The sequence below is a fragment of the Saccostrea echinata genome, unplaced genomic scaffold, assembly GCF_033153115.1.
Source record: "Saccostrea echinata isolate AGI-Se365-2 ecotype Australia unplaced genomic scaffold, CSIRO_AGI_Sech_v1 ptg000054l, whole genome shotgun sequence".
In the NCBI taxonomy this organism is placed as follows: domain Eukaryota; kingdom Metazoa; phylum Mollusca; class Bivalvia; order Ostreida; family Ostreidae; genus Saccostrea; species Saccostrea echinata.
The window spans coordinates 11,135,001-11,159,837 of NW_026889803.1; the positions used below are offsets into that span (position 1 = coordinate 11,135,001).

The window sequence follows — 24,837 nt, forward strand, 5'->3', positions numbered from 1 at the left end:
TTGTCACTGCAAGACTTAGTTACTTTGGAATGAACCTGCTCCAAAAACTTAAACCTTTTCACTCATTCAGAAAATGTAGGTCAGATCAAGCTTAGGAAGCAAGATCCCTAGATGCACCTTTCATGCAAGTTGAGTCACTATAAGGTTAACAGTTATTTAGGAGTGAAACCTGCTCCTAAAACTAACCTGCTCCAAAAACATTAACATGATCATGCTTCTGGAAAATATTGGCTGAAAATGCAGCATCCAAACCCTGACTGGTACAATAAAACATACTAGCATCATTGTCCATGCAATTTTGATCAATATATGCCAAGAGTTACTTTGAAATAAATCTGTTCCAAAAACTTAATTTGGGATACTGACTCTGAGATTACAGCATAAGCTCCCATTATTACATGTAGGTGAGCTAAAAAGTGGTTCAAGGTAAAAACAATCTGTTTGTGAAACACCTGTGCCCTCATATTGCAGCTCACTGCCAAGGTTAAAGTTTTTAAAAAATACAAAACAAAGAAAAACTGGAGACCAACACCTTGTGGTTGAAATTGTGAGAGATTCTCATGTGTGGATACCGAATGGTATTCAATACCGTCTGAACCTAAAGTTGTACACTTAAAGATATAAAACAGGACACCAACACTTCATGAGAATGCAGCAGTGAATTTATTTAGTTGACCGGTTTTGATCAATTTTTAAAAAATAGGTTAACTCCAAGGTCAATTTCATGAGGTCCAAAATGTTGGTACTCAGAGAAAGGTTTTATCACAAGAAATACATATGTGAAAAACAAAAGCTCTAGAACCAATCATTCAGAAGTTATGGCCAAGGTTAATGTTTTTCAAAAGTATGTGAAATGTCAAGGTCATGTCAAGTCAAAATTTTGGTACCAAAAGAAAGGTCTTGTCATAAGGAATACACATGTGAAAGCCCCAGCACCAATCTTTCCTAATGGTCAAGGTAATAGTTTTTGCAGACAAACAGAGACCAAAAATTATTTGCCCTGAATCTCAGATTAAAAGATAAAAATTACAGTGTAATGCACCATTCTAATTTTCCATGTTTAAAGTCTTCATGTCAAAGGTTTGTTAAGTTATGGCCTGGACATTTTTTCCCCTAAATTTGACATTGATGGAAGAAATGGATTAAGATAAGACTAGAGGTACTGTAAACAAGTTCACAAAATTTTACCCTCCATGCTATTTTCTCTACAGTGCCCAAGGACCTTATTTTTTTTTTTATACATGTGACCATGAACTTGCCTAAATGACCTTGGGTTAAGGTCCTGGCTCACCTCCAGTACATAATATTAAGGATATGATGTACCATTTGTATGAAGTATCAACACTGTACATAACTTTACCCTTTTTTTCTGCAAGTTGCCCTGAACTTGCTTAAATGACCTTTGGTCAAGGTCAAAACCAACCTTCAGGATATAAGTGATGTTTATGTGAAGTTTGAACTTTCAATGTTTCTACAACACAAAGTTATGAACCAGACACAAATTTTACATTTCTTCGGCCAGTGACCTTAAACTTGTAAAAATGACCTTTGGTCAAGATCAGGGCATTCCCTTAATCTATGTGTCAAGTATCAACTTCAGTAATTCTTCATTAGAGAGTTATAAACCAGACACAATTAAACACTTTTACCAGTGACTGTGAACTTGCTGGAATGACTTTTGATCAAGGGCAAAGCACACCCTTAGGTCACAGGCAATCTATGTGCTAATTACAAGCTTTCACTGTTTCTCCATTACACAAGATGAATAGAACTGAAATTATTTAACTAAAAGTGATCTTGAACTTGGCCAAATGAACTTGGGTCAAGGTCAGAACATACCTTCAGGACATAAGAAACCTTTGTACAGGGTATGGGATTTCAATGATTCTCCATGAGAAAGTTATGGATTGCAAACAAATTTAATACTTTTCTGCCAGTGACTTTGAACTTAGTGGCATGACTTTGAGTCAAGATCATGAGACACCCTAAGGTCATATGCAATCTGTTTTGTCAAGTATTAGAGCTTCCAATGTTCCTCCATCAAAGTTATAGCCTGAACACCATTGCATGCACAGAAGGACAGACAAACAGTTGGTCAAGGTGATTCCTATAAACCCCCTAAAACTTCATTTGCAGGGGGTATAAAAATATGGTGCAGTTGATCTCATTTTAATCTCATCTTTCCATGTTCCAAGTATGAAGTCCAAAATGTCAAAGGGTTCTAAAGTTATGATATGAACATTTTTATTTGGCCTACATTGAAGAAATGGGTAAAGGGTTTTAAAGTTAAGGCCTGGACAATATTTGGTTGGAGAAGATTGGCCATCATTTAAAAAATTGGCAAAAGGTAAAAAATTATGGTGGGGTGCACCCCTTTCTATGTAATCTCAAGTTATGGACTTAACAGTATTTGAATTTTTTTTAGAATGGGAAAGGCAAAAAAAAATGTGCTGTTTACCATAGTAGAGGCATTGCCTTTCCTAGCATGGTATCTATAGTGTTACTTCAACCTACGGTATCTAGCAGTTAAACGAGAAGTACTGTGAGCGAGCTCACAAAATCCCCCCCCCCCCCCCCCCACCTGCTGCTTTTTTTTAAAGATTCCAATATGTAATGCTCAAAATGTGACCTTGAACTTGCCAAAATGATCTTGGATCAGATCAAGACACTCCCTGAAGTCATAAGCAATATCAATTTCAAATGAGACTCCATTTGAGTGTTATAGACCAGATATGAATAATACACTTTTTCTGCCAGTGACCTTGAACTTGCTGGACTGACCTTGGGTCAAGGTCAGTACATATTCTCATCACATGCTATATTGTGACAAGTATGAGTCTCTAAATGTTCTCCACTATAAGACCTGGTCAGAAAAGGAATTACACATTTTTCTACAAGTGACCTTGAACTTGATCAAATGACCTTGAGTCAAGGTCATGACAAAAATTCAGGTCATAAGGCAAATCTTGTGTGAGATATGAACTTCCAATGTTTCTCCATTAGGAAGTTGTGGATCAGACAAATTCTAATGTTTCTCCATTTAAGGAACTTGTGGACCAGACACAAATTCCAATGTTTCTCCATTAGGAGGTGGTGGACCAGACACAAATTCAATACTTTTTCTAACAGTGACCTTTAACATGCTGGAAAGACCTTGGGTCAAGGTTGTGAAATACCCTCAGGTCATGAACAATCGTTTTACTAAGAAATGGCTTCCAATGATTCTCCACAACAAAGTTATAGTCTGGACAAGATTGCAAGGGCAGAGGGATAGACAAACTGACAAGGTGATTTCTGTATACCCCCCCTCCCCCCCCAAAAAAAAAACTTTGTTTGCAGGGGTGTGATAATGTCTTTCTGCCTCAAGTTTATTATCTCTATAAGTAGCAAATTTGTATGTGATCAAATCAGTACGTATCATCTGATGTTGTCTTTAGAGAAAAGAACCAGTTGAGGTTATTAACCTAGAGGTTTAGCTCTTCATGTGCAGAAAGCTTGGGTTTGATTCTTGTTCCTAGTTCTGCAGCAAATCTAAGAAGTTTAACACTGGAAATGACTGTTCCTTTGCCAAAATAATAGGCATTAGAAATGAATCACCATTCTTTTATATATGACCTTAAAAGTGGAGGTTCCAACTATGTCAAGCATAAAAAATTCTTGAATTCAAAGTAAAACAACATACACAATCAATGAATAAAAAAACAAGAGGCCCATGGGCCTTGAATCGCTCTTCTGATAAACTGTACAACCTATCACTTCTATTTGAAGCTTCGAAGTATCCTGTATATTTACATAAACCCTTGAAATTCCAATTCACACTCTGAGAACCCAAGATGATTCTATGCCAATTAGTACCTGAGAGTTGGTCATGGTGACCTACTTATCACTTGTCATTCTCTGAGGACCCATCAACTAAGTTTGATGATTCTAAGCCAATTAATACCTAAAATGTTTTTTAAAATTATAATCATAAAATTTTATAAGTAGGTCAAAGTGACCTACTTTTCAATTGTTTTACTCCAAGGACCCAAGATGCATCAACTGACAAAGTTTGATGATTCTAAGCCAATTAGTACCTGTAATATTTAATTAAAGCCATAAATTTTCAAAAGTAGGTCACAGTGACCTACTTTTCAGTCAACCTACTCCGAGGACCAAAGATGCATCAACTGACAAATTTTGACGATTCTAAGCCAAATAATTCCTGAAAATATTAAATACAGCCATAAAATTTCAAAAGTAGGTCACCGTGACCTACTTTTCAGTTGTTGTACTCCGAGGACCCAAGACGCATCAACTGACAAAGTTTAATGATTCTAAGCCAATTAGTACCTGAAATATTTGATTAAAGCCATAAATTTTCAAAAGTAGGTCACCGTGACCTACTTTTCAGTTGTTGTACTCCGAGGACCCATGACGCATAAACTGACAAAGTTTTATGATTCTAAGCCAATTAGTACCCGAAAATATTTTATTAAAGCCATAAATTTTCCTAAAGTAGGTCACGGGGACTTACTTTTTTAGTCGACCTACTCCGAAGACCCATGACACATCAACTGACAAAGTTTGATGATTCTAGCCAATAAGTACCCAAAATATTTAATTACAGCCATAAATTTTCAAAAGTAGGTCACAGTGACTTACTTTTCAGTCAACCTACTCCGAGGACCAAAGATGCATCAACTGACAAATTTTGACGATTCTAAGCCAAATAATTCCTGAAAATATTAAATACAGCCATAAAATTTCAAAAGTAGGTCACCGTGACCTACTTTTCAGTTGTTGTACTCCGAGGACCCAAGACGCATCAACTGACAAAGTTTAATGATTCTAAGCCAATTAGTACCCGAAATATTTGATTAAAGCCATAAATTTTCAAAACTAGGTCACTGTGACTTACTTTTCAGTTGTTGTACTCCGAGGACCCATGACGCATCAACTGACAAAGTTTTATGATTCTAAGCCAATTAGTACCCGAAGTATTTTATTAAAGCCATAAATTTTCCAAAAGTAGGTCACGGTGACCTACTTTTTAGTCGACCTACTCCGAAGACCCATGACGCATCAACTGACAAAGTTTGATGATTCTAAGCCAATTAGTATCCGAAATATCTAATTAAAGCCATAAATTTTCAAAAGTAGGTCACGGTGACCTACTTTTTAGTCGACCTACTCCGAAGACCCAAGATGCATCAACTGACAAAGTTTGATGATTCTAAGCCAATTAGTACCTGAAATATTTAATTATAGTCATATAAATTGAAAAGTAGGTCATGGTGACCTACTTTTCAGTTGACCTTTTTTGAGGACCCAAGATGCATCAACTTACAAAGTTTTATGATCATAGGACTTAAAATGTCCAAATTATGCCTCTAAAACACTTTGAAATCGAATGCCTGCAAAGTTCAAAAAGTAGGTCACTGTGACCTACTTTTTAATAAATATGTTTTATGGCCCCAAGATGCATCATCTTACAAGATTTAATGATTCTAAGCCTCCCCGTATTCAAATTTATGACCTTAAGTGTTTTAAAAAAGATTAGCCATAAAATTCAAAAAGTAGGTCAAGGTGACCTACTTTTTAGTTGACATACTTTGAGGACCCAAGATGCATCAACTGACAGAGTTTGATGATCATAGGCCTTAAATTGTTCAAAATATGCCTCTAAATCATTTTGAAAAAGAATGGCCACAAAATTTAAAAAGTAGGTCACCGTGACCTACTTTTGAGTCAACATGATATGAGGTCCTTAGATGCACCAACTGACAAGATTTGATGATCCTAGTCCTTATAGTAAGCAAAATATCAACATTTTAATAAAATGTAATTTTTGGTCAACTTTGAAGTGACCTTGAGACCACGCCCTTTGCCCCAGGGTAAATCCCCATGCAAATTTTAATCTACAACATATCCTCATCCTTTTGTGTAAGTTTGGTGATAATCTGCCCAGTGGTTCTTGAGAAGAAGATTTTTTAGCAACCAGTACTTTTTTTTCTATTTTCCTAATTATCTCCCCTTGTTAAAGGGTCACAACCCCAGTTTTAGTATAAAAGGGAGCCCTTGGGCCAAGGATACCCTGTGACAAATTTGACAATAATTGGCCAAGGGGTTCTTGAGTTATGGCCCATATTCTAAAAAGTTTACGCACACCGCACAAATGGCCATAGCATTAGCTCTTTGAGCCTTTGGCTCAGAAGAGCTAAAAATGTTTCAAAGTTAAAATACTCTTAAGTGAAGCTAAAGGTCATATGGAGTAAAGGTCATATGAAAGATCACTGTCAAAAAATAACGGTACAGTTGTATCACTCGAGAAAACCGTAAACCAACTTTTATTTTGCTCGAGAGAAATATCAGCAAATTTCGCGACCATGTTTCACTTATGAATACATATATTTATCATCGCAAACTAATTTTTTAATGTGTATTTAAGTAGAATGTTTCCGATATCATGAAAATTAATCGTCTCGGATGGATTTCAGTCTGACTAATCATGAATGAAAGTTGTCATGAAAAAAAGTTGGTTCAATCTATATTTAACTTTGTACATGTATGAAGTTCGAAATCTCACTGAAGTGGAAGGTCATAGTAAAGGTCAAGATTAGATTTACAAAATAGTTGAATTGCTCCCACCAATAAGTAACTTTGTATGAAGTTTGATAAAACTATCTGGAACAGTTTGTAACTCTAAATCTGAAGTGTGATGGACATGCATACAGACATATGGAAGGCTGGAAGGACAAAAGGATGGACATGACCCACCCATTTACAAGTACATGAAAAATGTTCAGTAAGTAATTTTGATATCAGTTAATATCATTAACATGAACCACTTCTAATCAATCGCTTGACATTTAAGTTATACAATTTTATATATAGATTATAATTTTATTTAGGTTGAAGAGTTTTAAAATTACTTATCAATACCTCTTTCATAGTATTAATTACTTAAATAGATAATTGTCCGCACTCTTATTTGAAAAAAATTCCCTTCTTGAAATAGAAAAAAATTGACCTTTATATGACTTCAAGATCTATGTCAATCACTTGCAAAGATTCATATGATCCTTAATAATGTAAATCACTTCTTATTCATGAGAACTTTATTTTTGCGCAATTACGAAAGACAGTCTGCTCGCGCAAATTTCATTCTCGTGTAAATTTTCATTAGCATATAGGATATACACAGCAATAACCAGCATTCATGAAAATTTTGTCTTGCTTACAAATACCAAATACCTATCTTGCAAAAATAAGGTGTAACGAAAACATGGTGATCAACAGTAGACCCTCTGTTGGTATCCCACAACAAAGTTTGGTTGAAATTGGCCCAGAAGTTCTGGAGAATTCAGAAATAAGAAAAGTTTACATTTCGATATTAACATATTTAACTTTGTTGGTAAACCTCATGCTTTGCTTCTGGTAAGCTAAAATTGATCATTCAATGCCTAACTGAAACTTTGAGAGCAGGAGAGTATGAGCCCTAAATATAGAACAATGTTGCTGTAAGAGGAGTTAGATGTTGAGAATGGAATTCAGGCATATATTTAAGGCCACTTGCTAAGTTTTCTTTCCCAAAATCATCAAAATTAGATATCTGATCTACGCATTGGTTATTTAAGTAAAATAAATAATTTTAATCACATAAAGTTCAATTTTTATTCAAGATTTCTCTGTAGTGTCCTATAAAATGATAAAAATTGGTATAGATTTATACTGGGAGAGACAAAAAGTGAGGATCGAGTTTGAACATCATAAAATAATTTCCTTATATTTTAGGTATTTGATATCTGCATCATTTATAACCAAAATATACCAATCCATGCTCCATTATTTTGTTTGTTGCAAAGTGTCCTTAAAAGGAAGAATTAAGAAATAATGAACAATAACACATAAGCTTTTGTTGAAAGTAAGACTATGTGTGGGTACTCTGATGTTCAAATAATGAAAAATTTTGATAACAATATAAAGTAACAAATTTCTCTCAAATTTATAAAACTGAAAGCTAACAGAAAGATGCCTAATTTTTTTTTATCCAGTAACATGCATCCAAATGCTTGTGAATCATGTGTATACATGTAGTTTCAACATTCATAAAAAATATCTGTCAATTTAGATAAATGATATAATAATTTAAGGGTGTGGAAATGCTGGTCTAGTGTCCTGTATTGCCACACTTACAAACATGTCATTTTTTTTTTTGGAGTGTATGTTTTAAACTGTACCAAAAAAATTAAAATAATTCTATACAAAGATAGGTAATATGATAACCATATAAGCCTATATTTATCATTATGCCCTAACTGTAGAGCTGATTTTACAGTAACCAGTTAGTGCTTCATTATACAGATGAGAGTTTTTATGTTGGGATTAGTAGGAAATGAATTAATCAACTTATTTCAGAATATTCAAATATAGACTAGTACCCTGACATTGGTTTGGGTTGTAAGTATTTTGTACTGCAGTGGCAGGAGTTCAATGGCTGATATAAATGGGGCAAAATTTGACCATGATTGACAAATTCGTATGGATACAGAAAGTTAGTGTGCTGCAAGTGAATCAACCACTTTCATCTACTCTAAAGATATTTATGTACTGTGCTTTTACTCCTATGTAGGTGGTGTGTGTTTGGGGGGGGGGGGGGGGGGGATCTTACGTCTATAAACGTGATAGATAGTTATTTGCAGTAAAGTTTCAATGTTTATAATGAATTAATTTATCATTAGATTTGTCACTGTCAAATCGTGGCCCATTCCATCTCTTGCGAGCATCAGTATTAACTTCATCTTGCCCAATGACAATAGTCCAGGCCTGTCTGTCTTGCTTGCATTGGATTTCATGATCCATGTCACATGTTATACCTTTACATGAATTATCTCATCATGTCTCTGTAAACCTTATTTCCATCCTTCCTTTTTCACTTAATTTCACGTTTAACTGTTCACTTTAGTTATTATTGACGAGATTAACTTAGCAAAATCATTAGCAGATATTCAAAATGCCAAGTAAAAGTCAACCTAATATAGTTTTAAAAAATCACATACAAGTATTGGAAAAAAGAAAGTGTGGTTCGTTTTCCTATTTGTTAATGATGAAGTGTGAGTATAGGTCTACTTTAACAGCACATCGTTTTTAGGTATGTAGTATGACCCGCCTCATCAGGAGTCCACCTTCAGCACACATCAATCAATCTCATTACATTAAAATTTTAAGTTTGATCTAATAATCAGATTACCCAGTGTTCCAGCTAGGATCTGAAAATGGAGGGGTGCAAGAGAAGGGCACTTTTTTTGCGACTTACCGTTGTTGCGAGCTTTTGTTACATAGTCGTATCTCATTACTTCACCCTCATAATAATAAACCCCTACAAATATTATTTATTTATTTTACCTTGTTACTGAACTCCTTCAAATATTACTAATTTATTTAACCTTATTGATTTGAAAGATACATAAACACATACTAATTTATAGCTAGTATGTAAAGATGTAAAAAAGAATTTTAAAGATCATCTTAGAATAAATGTTACTTTTCTATCTCTTTTTAAAATCATCTTCTATTCTTGATTCCTATTTTCAATAATAGCACCATAATTCATATAAACTAACTGGTGTCTCACTATTGCAGTACATACATGTAGGTCTATACATGTACTATAGCTAAATGAGTATGTATGCATGTTTCTGGCAAATGTATTACCGGTAAATAGATTCAGTATTTGTAGGTTATATTTTTTGTTTTGTTTTTTTTTCAAATTGATCACGTTGGTGGCAGATAATTAATTAACTGAATTAATTTTAAACTTCTGCAATGAAATGGAACACAGTTACATATTATCTGTAATCTTTAAAAATTCCTTTCAGAGTGTCAAGAATCCTAATTAAGGAGAAAATAATTGAAAAATTTTATACTTGTTTCTGTGCTATTTGGATATTAAATTCCTTCATTTTTCAGAAAAAAAGGTCAACAATTTATAATTAGTATTAAAGGTCAAAGTTAATGCTACTTTCACTTTCGTGATTTATTTTTAGAACGCTATAAGACAAGACTATTGTTTTATATTAAAACAGATAGCTTGGACATAATCAAAGTATTTCAGCTTTTAACCCCTATTCAGACTGTCAAGTGATCAAAGTAATTACCTAATCACCTGTAATTGAAAAAGGGCACCTGTATAGTACATAGGTACCGTAATGTGAGTTTCATTACGTAATCGCCCATGGCAGGAGGTGTGAACTGCTGATTGTCTTTAGGTAATCTACTTTAGAACACACTAATTATTCTAAAGAGGGAAAAGGACAGTCAGAATGTTATAGGACACTAATAGGGGACACAGGGGCGGCTGTGGGGGCAGAGGGGCGCACTGATTTGAGGGCGGGGCGCAGCGCCCCTCCATTTCACCCTAGCTGGAACACTGTTACCTATCTTCTTACATTTACTGTATGCAACCTTAGACTTGCATCATCATAAAGTTATAATGTTTGAGCAGCTGGACTTAGAGTTAGGCTAGGGTTGGGGTATCTGGTTAGGCAGGAGTGGTTGTGAGTAGTCTCTGTCTGTACTTACTTGATTGTAACGTTGGCCTGGTACAACTTTTTAAAAATCTTTTTTTTAAAAGAAGATTCTTGCCATTTGTAGAGGGAGTTTCTTACATATGAGGTTCATTTTACATTGTTTATATCCTCTTTTTTTTCCAAATGAGTTTTGAAATCTTTAAAATACATGATACTCGATTGTGCTGCAATGGTGTTCAAACTGTGAAATGCTGTTCAACCTGTGTCAACTTTTGTGAGATTCTACCTAATTAAATTAACTTGACTTTTATGACCTCTTTGTAACTGGAGAGGAGAAAATTATGACAGACCAAACCAGGATTTGAACCCTGGCCCCCAAAATCATTAGTCAAGTGTTCTACCAACTGAGCTATCTGGTCAACAGTGATCATTTATTTTTTTCCCTTATCCCAAGATTTTCCCCAACATCTTTTCCCTCTTGTATTTTAATATCGATGGTGCAGTTATGCAGGCATATAAGAAGTGCTGGCAAATCAAAGACAACTCATGATTACAATATGCCAGCATATAAGATTTACCAACAAATCAAACACAACTCACATTTACTTTTTGTCCTGACCAATATTTCCCACTGTACAGCAGTGTCTGGAATCAAAAGCAGAGAATCTGCAGTGCCATTTAACTGTATACTCACTACTGAAGTCCAACATAATTGGTCCCTTGGTTCAGATTTTAACTAACACTACATATCATTTTGACCAATCCTTCGCTATCCCCCCCCCCCCCCCCCCCCCAAAAAAAGTTTATAAAATAAACAAGAGGCCCAAGGGCCTTAACAGTCACCTGAGTATAATACAACAATTTAGTGGATCCATAGAGTATAAAATGAACTGAAAGGTGAAGCTTTGTTGCCCAAAAGCAAGAAAAATAGGGTATCAGGATCAACAAAATAATTAGTCTAGTATTCATTAACAGTTCACAAATTAGGTTCTAATCTGTTCCCCATTTATCACTCTCACCAGACAGTATATAAACAAACTATCAGTGCTTCTGTACTCTTTTAATACCTTTTTGAAATCTCTTACATTGGCCTCTCTTGGTCTTTGATGAACATTTAATAAGACAAGTTATTTTTGTCTCATTTTTATTTATCTATTACTTACAAGTCTACCTGATCATTAAAACTACGAAAGTACTTTTTGTATTTTACAATAAAAATTCTTGCATAATTCTCTTATTCTATTAACCCTTCAAGTACATTATTTACAGTGATTAATTATCACAAGTAAAAGGCAAAGGGGAATAAATCCTCTCAGGAGAATACAAATTAATAGAGCCCTGGCCTGGACCAGAACACTCGACCAAATGGTCCTGATGTTCAAAAATCTGGTAAAAATACCTTTCCTTGTTAAAACTTTTACTCTTTTTGCCTCTGATATGCCCAGGTGCAGAGAAGATTTTTAAAGCATTAATGCATTTTCACTATATAATAAATAGAGCCCCCACCCTAACATCAGAACCTCTGATCCAGGGGTCATGAAATTCACAATTTTGGAAGAGGCATCCTTGCTTATCATAACCATGTATTTGTTTAATAATACCCAGGAGAAGAGAAGAAGATTTTCAAAGAAATAATGCACTTTCAATATATGATCTATATAACCCCGCCCTAGCACCAGAACCCCTGACACTGGGGCTATGAATTTCACAATTTTGGTAGAGTCACTCTTGCTTATCATAACTATGTATTCAATTTGTTTCAGTAATACCCAGGAGTAGAGAAGATGATTTTCAAAGAAATAATGCACTTTCACTATATGACCTATATAGCCCCACCCTAGCACCAGAACCCCTGACCCTGGGGTCATGAATTTCACAATTTTGGTAGAGTCACTCTTGCTTATCATAACTATGTATTCAATTTGTTTCAATAATACCCAGGAGTAGAGAAGAAGATTTTCAAAGAAATAATACACTTTCACTATATGATCTACATAGCCCCGCCCTAGCACCAGAACCCCTGACCCTGGGGCCATGAATTTAACAATTTTGGTAGAGGGCTCAATGCTTATTACAATCATGCCAACAGTTTGACTGCTTGATGTCCAGGAGTAAAGAAGAAGATTTTTAAAGATTGCATTAATTTTGATGGTTTTGGCCCCACCCCGCAGGCCCCAGGGGGGCAGGGGCCACGAATAACACAATTTTTGTTCCCCTCCACCCATAGATGCTATATGCTAAAATTGGTTGAAATTGGTTTGCTGGTTCCAGAGAAGAAGCTGAAAATGTTCAAAAGTTTACGACCGACGAACGACGATGGACGAAAAGAGATAGCAATAGATCACCTGAGTGATTCAGGTGACCTAAAAAAAGATATAAAAGCTTTTTAGTTTCAATAATGAACACAATTTTGGGTCCATTTTGACTTAGGGTACCTGATTTGAAACTTTAATTTAGATATGACCATTGGGTTTTTAATTTTTAAAAAAATAACCTCCACATGGACAGGAGCTAAGACTCTTACTCTCTATGAGTACAATCGAATGAAATTAACTTATACAGGTTAATCTCGATGGTTCGAAGTTCTTGATCTCTCAAAGTGAGTCTCTGGTCCCAATTTTTCCTCCCGTATAACTATAAGCAAATTTACTCTTAATCTCTCAAACTTTCAGTCTCTCAAAATCCATGGTCCCTTGAAATCAAAATGAAATTAATGCATAATCTATTGTAGTTTACCCTCGATGATATCTCAGATGATATTTCGTAGTGTTAGGTGTATGCAAGCATGACTTAATTAGCACCTTTACCTCAACATTTACATGACCCCAGACAAAGACGCACAACCCATGTAACAGGGTGTTTATACAATTGACACTGTATGAGGACTGGGGACCACAGGGCTACAATAATTATCAGCCAATTATCACCTGCGCTTAAAATAATAAACGCCAACTTTTCGAAAATAATTTGCCATCCAAGTGCTGAAATTAAGAACTGAGCACTAATAATTTGAGTGTTGTGCATTGTTCGTGACCATTGCAAAACAATAAATTTATATAACTATGCAGATATTTATAAGATTATTTTACATGTTATTTCTACACTTTATATATACTTTAATAGCATTTGATGGTAACAAAATATGAATGATATATGCTTCAATAAAATTATATCATTTTCTTGTGAATAAACACAACAATACAATATTTTCTCGCATAATCACCAGTGTAAGATTGACTTGTCCAGTGTGAGACAGCAGTGTGAGATTTTTCTGTCTTACACTGTGTATTACTACGCCACGAACGATAACGTAAACATTCCGTCTTTATAAAAAGAAATTGTAACAATGTTAAAAAAATATTACATATCCTTAAAATGTTGTCAGTTAACTTATTAAGATAAACTTATTTTCATTCAAAATATTGTCGTATTTTCACTTTTTAAATGGCACTATTTTTAGATCGCGGAAGGATTCTTCTTGAATGAATGTGTACGCTATCGGATAAATAAGTTTTTTTATTCCCAGTTTTTATCTATCTAATTAATTTACATGGACTGAAATTCATTTTATCAGTTTGCACTATGTGTAAACCATTTTCAGGTACGCTCTCTCTGATGGTGTATTTAGATTTTTAATTAGATGGAAAATTAAAAGAATATATTTTTAGCCCTATCATGGCGACGTCATTGACAGGCCGTTATTTTGGATAAAATAATGCGAGAAAAATAATCATTCATTACATACTCGTGTGGGAATAGTGAAATTCCACCTCGGGGCCAAGATTCACGGTCTAGGACTCGGCAAAGCCTTGTCCTAGACCGTGAATCTTGTCCCCTTGGTGGAATTTCACTATCCCACACTCGTAGTAATGAATGATTCTATTAGTCTTACATCAATAGATAAATATAAAGACAATATATATTTATTTTGTTTCATTTATTAAGAAAGATTTGCAGATCCTTGAATTTACCATAGAAGTACAAATGAATATATAAAGTTGTTAAATTTAGTGGCTAAACCCTGCTGCATGCTTATATATAGGATCTCCCATGGTTTGTGGTTGGATATGATCTTTTATCCAATGAGTTGCATAAAAAAATCATATCCAAGCATAAACCATCGGAGATTCTTTTTATAACATGTTTGACACATAGCTATTTCATGTACAATACTGTTTTATAGATGTGAATTCACAATATTTGACTTGATCAAATTCACGCAAAAACCATTATGACATACGTCACAACCATGGATATGAAAACGATATCCTATGAGCTATATCCACTGTATAAAGGACTAAACATGTCTATTACATGCAGCTAATTATTTAACGCTTAGTATCTATAACTTAGTTATATAGCAACTAGGCTAACATCATACAAGACCGTAGCTCTATGTAAATCTATGTAGCTGCTACAATCTTGCAGACACCCATGGTATTGGTATGTATGAGAATCAATAACTTTAGGTTAAACTTATTTTAAAACAAGTCAAGCAGTCTAGAAATTTTTTTAACTCTGGAAAACTTGAATTCTTGACTTGGAGATATTGAGAGTCACATGTAGTAATTACGACTTGGTGCAAGTCAAGTGTATATGCAACCATAATAATTCTTCGCAAAAAATGAAGTTTAGTTAAAATCCTGCTAGTGTAGAAAACGAATGAAATGTGTACTGTACTGATATCAAATATCATAACTTGGTGATAGTGCTATATTAGTTCTTCACATGTAAAGAAGATAGTCTAAAATTTTCAGAAAAAAAATACAGACAGGAAAAAGTATGTTGTTCAATGCATTAAAGCAACGTGATATGTAGCGACAAACATTAGATTCCATCCACACAGAACTGCTTGATATGTACTTAGCTGATTTATGGATTATAATTACTTTGGCTATTCAACTCGACAAAATTTCCATTTCTATCCAAAAATGGAGAAAGAAATTATCTTTCATTAATCACATTAATGAGTTCAGTCCATGGCCAGAAGAGATGAAGGGGTAATTAAACCAGTTTGATTATTGCAATATCTAAAGACTGATTAGTCTAATTTAGTCCACTTATTGCAATCAGGCCCGTTTTGATTAGGCAATTAAAACACAGGAGAAAAATCAATTTTTCTACAGATAGCAATTTGGCCTTTCCATACATTCTTTACCATGCAGTTCTTATGATGGTATTAAATTGTAATGTAGAAACCTCCAGATTTGACAGAACAAATAACTGCTTTATTTGCAAGAAGAGAGACATTGTGGGTGCTCATTATTTCAAAGAAACAGAGGAGGACTAGAAGTCAACATCATCTTCTTCACGCTATGACACAGTTCAGCCCTCCTCTCTCAGACTATTGACCAAAGTCAGATAAAACTATAAGGAAGCATGCACAATTAATGTTCATCTTTGCTCTTCATATTATATATAGAACAGTACCTTTTGAAACACCTCTGCAGAAGTATTACTAATATGCTAAATTAGTTTTAACACATTTAATTATCACAATAGGTTGATAAGTTCAATGTTCATATGGCATTGCATTTACAACCACCGATACAAAAGTAGGGGATACAAGTAATAAAGGTTATACTTTTTCATAAACCATGTGTATCACTCCACCTATACATCTATTCATATAACTATACAGTATTCAGTAGTGGTAATTATCAATAATTACATGTAGGCTAATAATAATTTGCAGAATAAGTAAAATTTCATGTTGCATGCATCTATATAAAGTTCTATTATATAAAATAAGAAGAGGCCCATGGACATAACACTCACCTGAGTCATTTGGCCCTGTTGTCCTTCATCAGATTTTCCCCTTTTATACATGTGCATTCATATGTAAAATTTTGATTCGCCTTTTGTGGCTCAATCCTGTAGACAGGGGCCATAATAAAATTGAATCTTAACACTACCAGATGATGCTACTTTATGATCAATCAGGGCTTTGCTGTTCTTCAGAGAAGTTTCTAAAATCTTTTCCTATAAACTCCTATGTAAATTTATGATCATCTATTGTGGCCCCACCCTATCCCTAGGGTTCAAGATTTCATCAAACTTGAATCTACTCCACCTGATGATGCTTCCACACTTAAAAAAATGATTCATAATGGCTTTACTATTCTTGAGAAGAGGAGTTTTAAAGTATTTTTCCTATAAAATCCAATGTAAAACTTAGATTGCCTATTGTGGCCCCACCCAACCCACGAGGGCTATGATTTGAACAAATTTGAATCTACATAACCTAAAATTGCTTTTTACATAAAGTTTTCACATAAGTTTCATCTTTTCTTGCGCAGTCACTTCTTAAGAAAGAGATTTTTAAAGATTTTTCCAATATATTTCAATGTAAAACTTTGATTCCCAATTGTGGCCCCACCCTACCCCTTAGGGACAATGATTTGAAAAATTTAGAGTCTAAATTATCTCAGAAAGATTCTACATAGGATTCACCTTTTCTGGCCCAATTGTTCTTGAGAAGAAGATTTTAAAAGATTTTTCCTATATGTTTTAATGTGAAACTTTGATTCCCTATTGTGGTCCCACCCTACCCCTGGGGGCCATAATTTGACAAATTTAGAATCTACACTACCTCATGAAGATTCCATATAAGTTTCACATTTTCTGGCTCAGTGGTTCTTGAGAAGAAGATTTTTAAAGATTTTTACTTTATATATTTTTCAATTTAAATCTTTGATTCCCCTTTGTGGCCCCAACCTACCTCCTAGGGGCAATGATTTGAATAATTTAGAATCTACTCTACCTCAAAAAGATTCTACATAAGATTCACTTTTTCAGGCCCAATTGTTCTTGAGAAGAAGATTTTAAAAGATTTTTCATATATATGTTTTAATGTGAAACTTTGATTCCCTATTGTGGCCCCACTTTACCTCTGGGGGCCACAATTTGAACAATTTAGAATCTACACTACCTCATGAAGATTCCATATAAGTTTCACCTTTTACTGGCTCAGTGGTTCTTGAGAAGATTTTTTAATGACCCCACACTATTTTTGTCTTTTCTTGATTATCTCTCCTTAAAAGGGGATTGGCTCTTCATTTTAACAATTTAAACTCCCCTTCACCTAAGGATGCTTTGTACCAACATTGGTTAAAATTGGCCCCATTTTTCTTGAGAAGAAAGGTTGAAAATGTGAAAAGTTTACAGATGGATGGACAGACAGATGGACATCAGGTGATCAGAAAAGCCCAGGTGAGCTAAAAACATACCTAATAAATGCTGTGCATGTTCCCTGCAGCACTGTTGGTCTTTATGTGACCTCAATGGGGTTTTCCAACCCATGCAGATGAATTTATATAATTTGTACTAGTACTTTTAATTAATTTGTATAAAAGAAAATGTTAAGCATGACTTTCTAATTAACAATTTGTAGTACAGGTGACTTCATATAGCTGAACCTCTATCTCTTCAATTTCTTGATCTCAGGCCCTGGATCAGATTTTTATTCCTTGATAAATCAAGCAAATTCACTCTCAGTATGTAGAACATTTTTCTCTAAGGCCAGATAAAATTAATCTTTAGATTCTCCTCCCTGCCTGCCCCTCTCAAAGTGTCACTGCTTTTAGCACAGGGGCATGTGGAGAGCAAAAAGAGTTCCAATGTTCCTCAATTAGTAAGTTATGGACCAGACACAAATTATATGCTTTTTAAACATTGACATTAAACTTGCCCAAATTACTTAAAATCCTCCATATTTCACTCTCTATAACTCAAGGCAGTTAATGGTTACACCAAGTCAGTCTTCAATATGTATCAGTTCTAATAAGCAATGTGTGGTGTTAACTAGTTTTAAGTAGAGGTACTGTAATTGGAACTCACAAAATTAAAAGCCCAAATGACCTTGGGCTGCTTCAGATCATCAGGAATCTTTGTATGCAGGGTCAAGGTCATGAAACACTCTCAGGTCACAAACAATCACTGTGTGAAGTTTGACCTACCTATTTTTCTCCATTACAAGATATGACAAGGATGGGAATTATGTTTTTTTCTGAAAGTGCCATGAACCTGACTAAATGACATGGGATCAAGGTCCTGACACACACTCGAGTCATATGTAATCTTTGTGTGAAGTACAAACTTCGATCATAATCCATAAGAAAGTTACGGTCAGGACATGATTGGATGGACAAACAGACAAGGTGATTCCTATGTTTGCTGGAGATATAGTAAATTTTTTTGGTCTAAATAATGAAAGCAATTGCATTAAATTAGTTTACCAATTGAAGAAATTCAATTTTTGAAAATGCATACAAAATAATTTTTTTAGACATCTGATCTCAAAATATTTTCAATACCGTAAATCTGGAAATTTTTACGTCGATTTATTTTTGCAAATTTGGGTCAAAAAGCTGTTGATTAATTTTTAAATTAATTTTCAAATTAATAATAAATTTCAAAATTTTGCGAATTGTCATTAGGGCTAAAATTAAAAAGACAATTAGTGCTTAACATTTTCATAACACTTTATAAATTACATGTACGCATGTACATGTACATACAATAAATCACGCATGTACATACAATTTTAAACGATGCCAATGTTCAATACTCAGATAAAAATATTAGAAGAGGTAAAACATCTAAACTGTTTAAAGTTTTCTTATACTTTATTAAATCAAATCTCGTTAACAATCTGTTGTAAATGGGTTTCTTAAATGACCACTGCTTACGAACACTTGTTCACTTAGTTAAAAATAGACACTAGCTGTCAGCAAAATTTTTGTTGCTGATTTATTTTTAAAATATTTTTGCGAATGCACTGCACACGTAAATTTGCTAAAAATTTATCTACAGTAAAAATTTCCAGATTTACGGTATACCATTGAACTTCAAGTTCTTGAACTTCTTAAGTAATTCTTCAATCATTTGACAACTCCATTCTACTCAAAACATATTTTTACATACCAAACTTCTTTAAAAAAAATTGCTGAACTAAAATTATAATTAATGAAACAAATTCGTGCTTGCACAAAAGCAAAAACCATCTTACAAATGACGGTTACTGCCCTTTAAAGAACGCATCCTGAAGTTGGGAGCACATTTAAGCCAGCTAGAATTCAGATCTAAGGAGCCTTCTATAATTAGCACTGACATATGCAATACCTTGATATTAAAATGTGGCATTAGTTTGATTACATTTGTTTCATTATAAATGTTATGAACTCTGAAGATGCAAACTGTGAGATTTCAATTAATATATGTAACATGTCAAATTAATCATTACCTATACACACATAACTTAACAGACAACAAGTTGATTCACTGTTCATTTAAAACATAGGTGTGGGTAATGATTGGGTTTATCTGTGTCGATACCTGGAAATGCTATTAAACTTGAAGAATTAAACAGATCTATAAAGGAGAAAACCTGTCTGTGATAAATTAACAAAACAGAAGATAACAAGAAATAGCCTTCCATTCTATAATGACAAATTTTATGAAAAACGGGCAGGTGCATCAAATTGTGTGGAATCTGATAATCTAATTTGACCCCATACTGACCCTCTTAATCCTGATGAAAGCCCCCAAGTCAATTTTACTAGTCAAACAGAGAGAAACAAAGAGGCTTATCAGATACATCTATTGTGTGGCACAGGTTTGGTCAGTCTCGGACCAAAGGTGTCAACCGTGTCTAACTATCAGAGCTCCAGCAGACGACCCCATCTCCAAATCAGGCAAAATCAAACCCCAAAATATTTTTACCTGAACAGGTATTTTTTAAAAAAAAGAAAAAAGAAAGAAAGAGAAAGTAACCAACATGTAACCCAATTTAATGATCCATCACAACACCTGAGGAAATATTAAATACAGATACAAACTGTATCAACTTTTTTAATAACAATTTTTTAAATACTTTTATTGATACAGAAGTCCACATGTTGACTGAAATGCTCTATTTATAGCAACTCTGATCAGCTGGTTGATAAAAGTCTTACCTATATGTACATATACAGTCCTTCTTGGAAACTCCTTGAGAATTCACATCTTGCGTCTTCCAGTGACAGACTCCTTATGCGACATGGCCCAGATCACAAGCCAATTGACCTATTAATGGAAGCAATCAATTAACAACCAACATCTAGAAAAGGTGCCAGGTAAAGTCAGGGTGTATCTCCCTTACCTAAGCCGAGTGCTGGAGTGTCGCACAGCTCTAGCTAACAAACAATGAACACAATTACTTGACCAATCTAGTTATACAGGATCTGAGATAATAAGCTATAAACACCTTCAATATTTGATTGCCATGCAATGTATTAATGGTGGGAAATTGCTCTGGCTCAATTATAATCTACATCACATGTCACTGATAGTTGTCAGTAATTAATTGTCACATGGCATTGTTAGTCTGAACAAAATGTGCCATCCAACATTTCACCCTTCCTAAATTGCCTATAGTTTCACATTACATTCACACACCTGAGACGGACAATCAAGGTACAGGATTGATCATTATAAAGACCAAAATCTTTCCCACATTCTTCATGTTGAACTTTACAGCACTTTTACAGACTTTAATACCATGTGTTCAAAATTAGTTCAATAATGATTGAGGAATAGTCTTTAAACTTACAATTCTTTTTCTTTTCCAAGACCTGTGAACCGAAGGTGAAACCCTCAAAAAGCCATTCATTGTTCCTTTATGTTTTTTTTAATTACCGGGTATTCATTAATGAAAAATCATACACAATTTACGATAATACAAAGCGTAACCCGAAGTTTTCGATGAGACTGTTCCTTTACTAATTTCCACTGAAGAAAACTTGCACTTGGACGGGTCTCATCAAAAAAAATTCATAGATATGACAACTCATCAATATGACATAAGACAAGTCATAGAATGAACATCTCACAGGTATGACAATTCATCTATGCTCAATAAAACTGATGAAAAAAATAATTCAAATAATGATTAAGTTTTTTGTTAACTCATTAAACAAAATACTCAATGTTTTCATAAGAAATATTTTGTAGTAAGCCCTCATTGTATTTTAGATAGCTTCTGTTGTCTATACCCTGGAAGAAAGTGAATATTATACAATTATGGACTCTTTTGGTGGTGAATATGGTTTGTTACTCACCAGAAAAATATCAATATTGACAGAGGCGAAGCCGAGGTCAATATTGATATTTTTCTGGTGAATAACAAACCATATTCACCACCAAAAGAGTCCATAATTGTTTTATCATATAATCAGGTTTTGAATGAATAAGACATTGAAGCCTGCATGACTACCGGTATACCCGTTTTCATTAACGAACCTCTGTCATAGAAAATTTAAAAAAAAAAATGTCCAGATTACATCTTGTAACTTCCGTGTTTTCCTTTTGCTGTGTGTAAGACATCAAAATGTTTGGAAAATAATCCTGCGATAGACTTGCCTAACATATTTCCTGCTCAGACACACAAGTGGCTCTGGCCGTTGTAACCATATTATTTTCAACGTTGGGGTGTTGACAATGCCGCTGCACGCGCACTGACCCTCCGGTGAACACGGCTTCAAATCCAGTGAATATGTAGTGTTATGAACCGTTTGCGTTTGTAAAGATTATATAGGGGCTATTTATAGACTATATAATAAACTTAAGTGCTGAGCATCGCGACTGAAAAATCATATTGCCATATATTGCAATATTATATTTTGTATTGCAATATTTAAGGAATGTGATCAAGCAATTGGCCTGCTTGATAATTTGCATAAAAGCCGAAGGCGTTTATGCATAAAATTATCACGCAAGCCAATTGCTTGATCATCATCATGAAACCGAAAAATTAGACAGTTATTCCTTATATTTACATGCTCTTGATTCCTTAAATTCACGTGCTACAAGCCCAGCTTACTTCTCTTTCTCTGTCTCTTCTCCTTCTCCCGCCCGCTCGTGATTTTATTATAACCACGCCTATCAATGAACCAGCAGCTTTATGCAGAAATCAAGTATGTTTACAATTTGTAGTTTTATTTCCAACAAATAAATTAAAAAATGTAAATATATTACAATATAAAAATCATATTCATTTTTGCTTTTTGTTTCCTCATATGAAAACACAAACGCAAATATCCTGTGTTCTCAAGTCGAGATCAACATTGCCTGGCTGTGTGGTGCCGGCACATGTGACTAGCTGAGTTTATTGTGCCACAAAAATCTTTTATAACCTCATTGCAATAGTGACATACAGTTTTAACTGGAAGTGTTTTCATGTACCAGCTGTTCGCTTTTTGTTTCTTATCAGTTCTGCTAGGTTTGCCGCCATATTTCACTTGAAAAAGGACAAGTAACTCTTTCTGCAACATTTTGTAAAATATCGAAGCTGAACTGGCGTTCACAAAAATTTCCAAGATACATATTGTGAACAACGAAATCGGGATTCACTGGTTAACCGGTAATGGTAATATCGCACAGCACTACTGCAGTATTTATTTTTTATAATTTCCTTTTTGCAGAGATCAATCTCGATTAATGTTTTTGAAAATATCCCAATATTCACACGGTCTGGGGATGGTTGTGTTCTTTTGTTTCTTCGACGAAATTTAATTTTTAATGCATCAATCCTTACAACCTTCCAATAAGACTGTGCAGATTTTATTTTGTCGCGAACATATACATATCCTAATCTATCTTTATTCATTTGAGAGGGAATAAATAAAAAATTGATCCCACCCTCAGGCATGTCTTGGATTAAATTGATAAAATACAACAAAAGAATGAAAAATGTTCAAATTTTTTTTATACTTTACTTATTTTACTATTATTCCAAACAAGTGACATCGATGAGTTGTTGTCATCCATGAGCTTTCTACAACTTGTCGTGTTGGTAAATTTATTTTCAATTAGTAGACTTTCGGTGATTTGTACCCTTCAGTGAGTTGTTGTTGCATGAGTTGTCCAGAACCCCACTTGGGACTTATATAACCCTTCACATATACAGAATTATGAATCATGATGAAAGTTTTGCCAAGTTCCACTGAAATCAGTCAAAATCTGAAGAAGACCATTTGGTAACCAAGGCAACACCATTCGTGACTTAAAAGGATAATATATTTTCTGAAAGAATTTCACTAATTATAATTTTTTTAGGAACCATGGTAACAACATTCATTAAAATGAAAAATAAAGAAATGGTCTTCAATTCAACATTTAGATATATCAACAATGTTTTATCAATTAACAATATTCATTCCTACATTGTTTAGATATATCCCTTTGAACTTGAATTAAAAGACACCACCAGAGTCTGACACATCTGCTTCATATTTGGATATTTTACAAGTAAAAGATGTTACTAGATAACCTAACAACAAAACTTTATGATCAATGTGATGACTTCAACTTTTCTATCATCAACTTCCCTTATTTATGTAGCAATATACCATTATCACCTGCATATGGAGTTGATGTCTCCCAGTTGATTCAATATGCAAAAGCATGCTCTATGTGCGAACAATTCCTAAAACAAGGCAAGTTTTTGAAAAATAAGTTGATGAAACAAGAACATCAACAGTCAACATTTTGTAAATTCTATGGTCGATACAATGACCTTGTCAGCAAATACAATCTTTCTTTAAGTCAAATGTTGACTGATGACTTTTGAACTGTTGGTGTTAGGGCTTTCATACTTCACATGTGTATTCCTCGTGATAAGACCTTTCCTTTGGTACAAATATTTTTGACCTTTTGACCTTGAAGTTTGATCTACTTTTGAAAATTTTTAACCTTGGACATAAATTTTGAATGCTTGGGCTAGAGCTTTCATATTTCACAGGTGTATTCCTTGTGAAAAGACCTTCCATTGGGTACCAACAGTTTTGACCATTTGTCTTGACCTTGGAGTTTAACCTACTTCAGAAAAACTTTAATCTTGGACAACTTTTGAATGGTTGTGCAAAGGCTGTCATATTTCACAGGTGCATTCCTTGTGACAAGACCATCTCTTGGGCACCAACAATTTTGATTTTTTTGTCTTTGACCTTGGAGTTTGATCTACTTCTGGAAAAAACATTAACCTTAGCAATAATTTTTTAATGGTTCAGGGCTAGGATTTTCATATTTCACATGTGCATTCACTGTGACAAGAACTTCCCTTGGGCACCATTAATTTTGACACTTTTGACCTTGACCTTGGAGTTTGACCTACTATTGAAAAACTTTAACCTTGGCTCTTACTTTTGAATGGTTGGTGCTAAGGCTTTCATATTTCACAGGTGTATTCTTTGTGACAAGGCCTTTCTTTGGATACCAACATTTTTGATCTCTTGACCTTGTCCATGGTGTTTGACTTGCATTTGAGAAATTTCAACCTTCGTCATGA

General features: G+C 34.2%; 1 long non-coding RNA gene across 1 annotated transcript in view; it reads right to left on the minus strand.

Moving 5' to 3' along the window:
- The window catches only part of LOC133172549 (uncharacterized), a 35,558-nt gene extending 14,516 nt beyond the window's left edge, over nt 1-21,042 (minus strand). The window contains exons 1-2 of the long non-coding RNA XR_009718948.1: nt 20,653-21,042; nt 20,468-20,576 (exon numbers count right to left, since the gene is read on the minus strand). This is a non-coding gene — a long non-coding RNA (uncharacterized LOC133172549). The remainder of the gene's footprint in view (nt 1-20,467; nt 20,577-20,652) is intronic.
- Between the last annotated feature and the right edge of the window lie 3,795 nt (nt 21,043-24,837).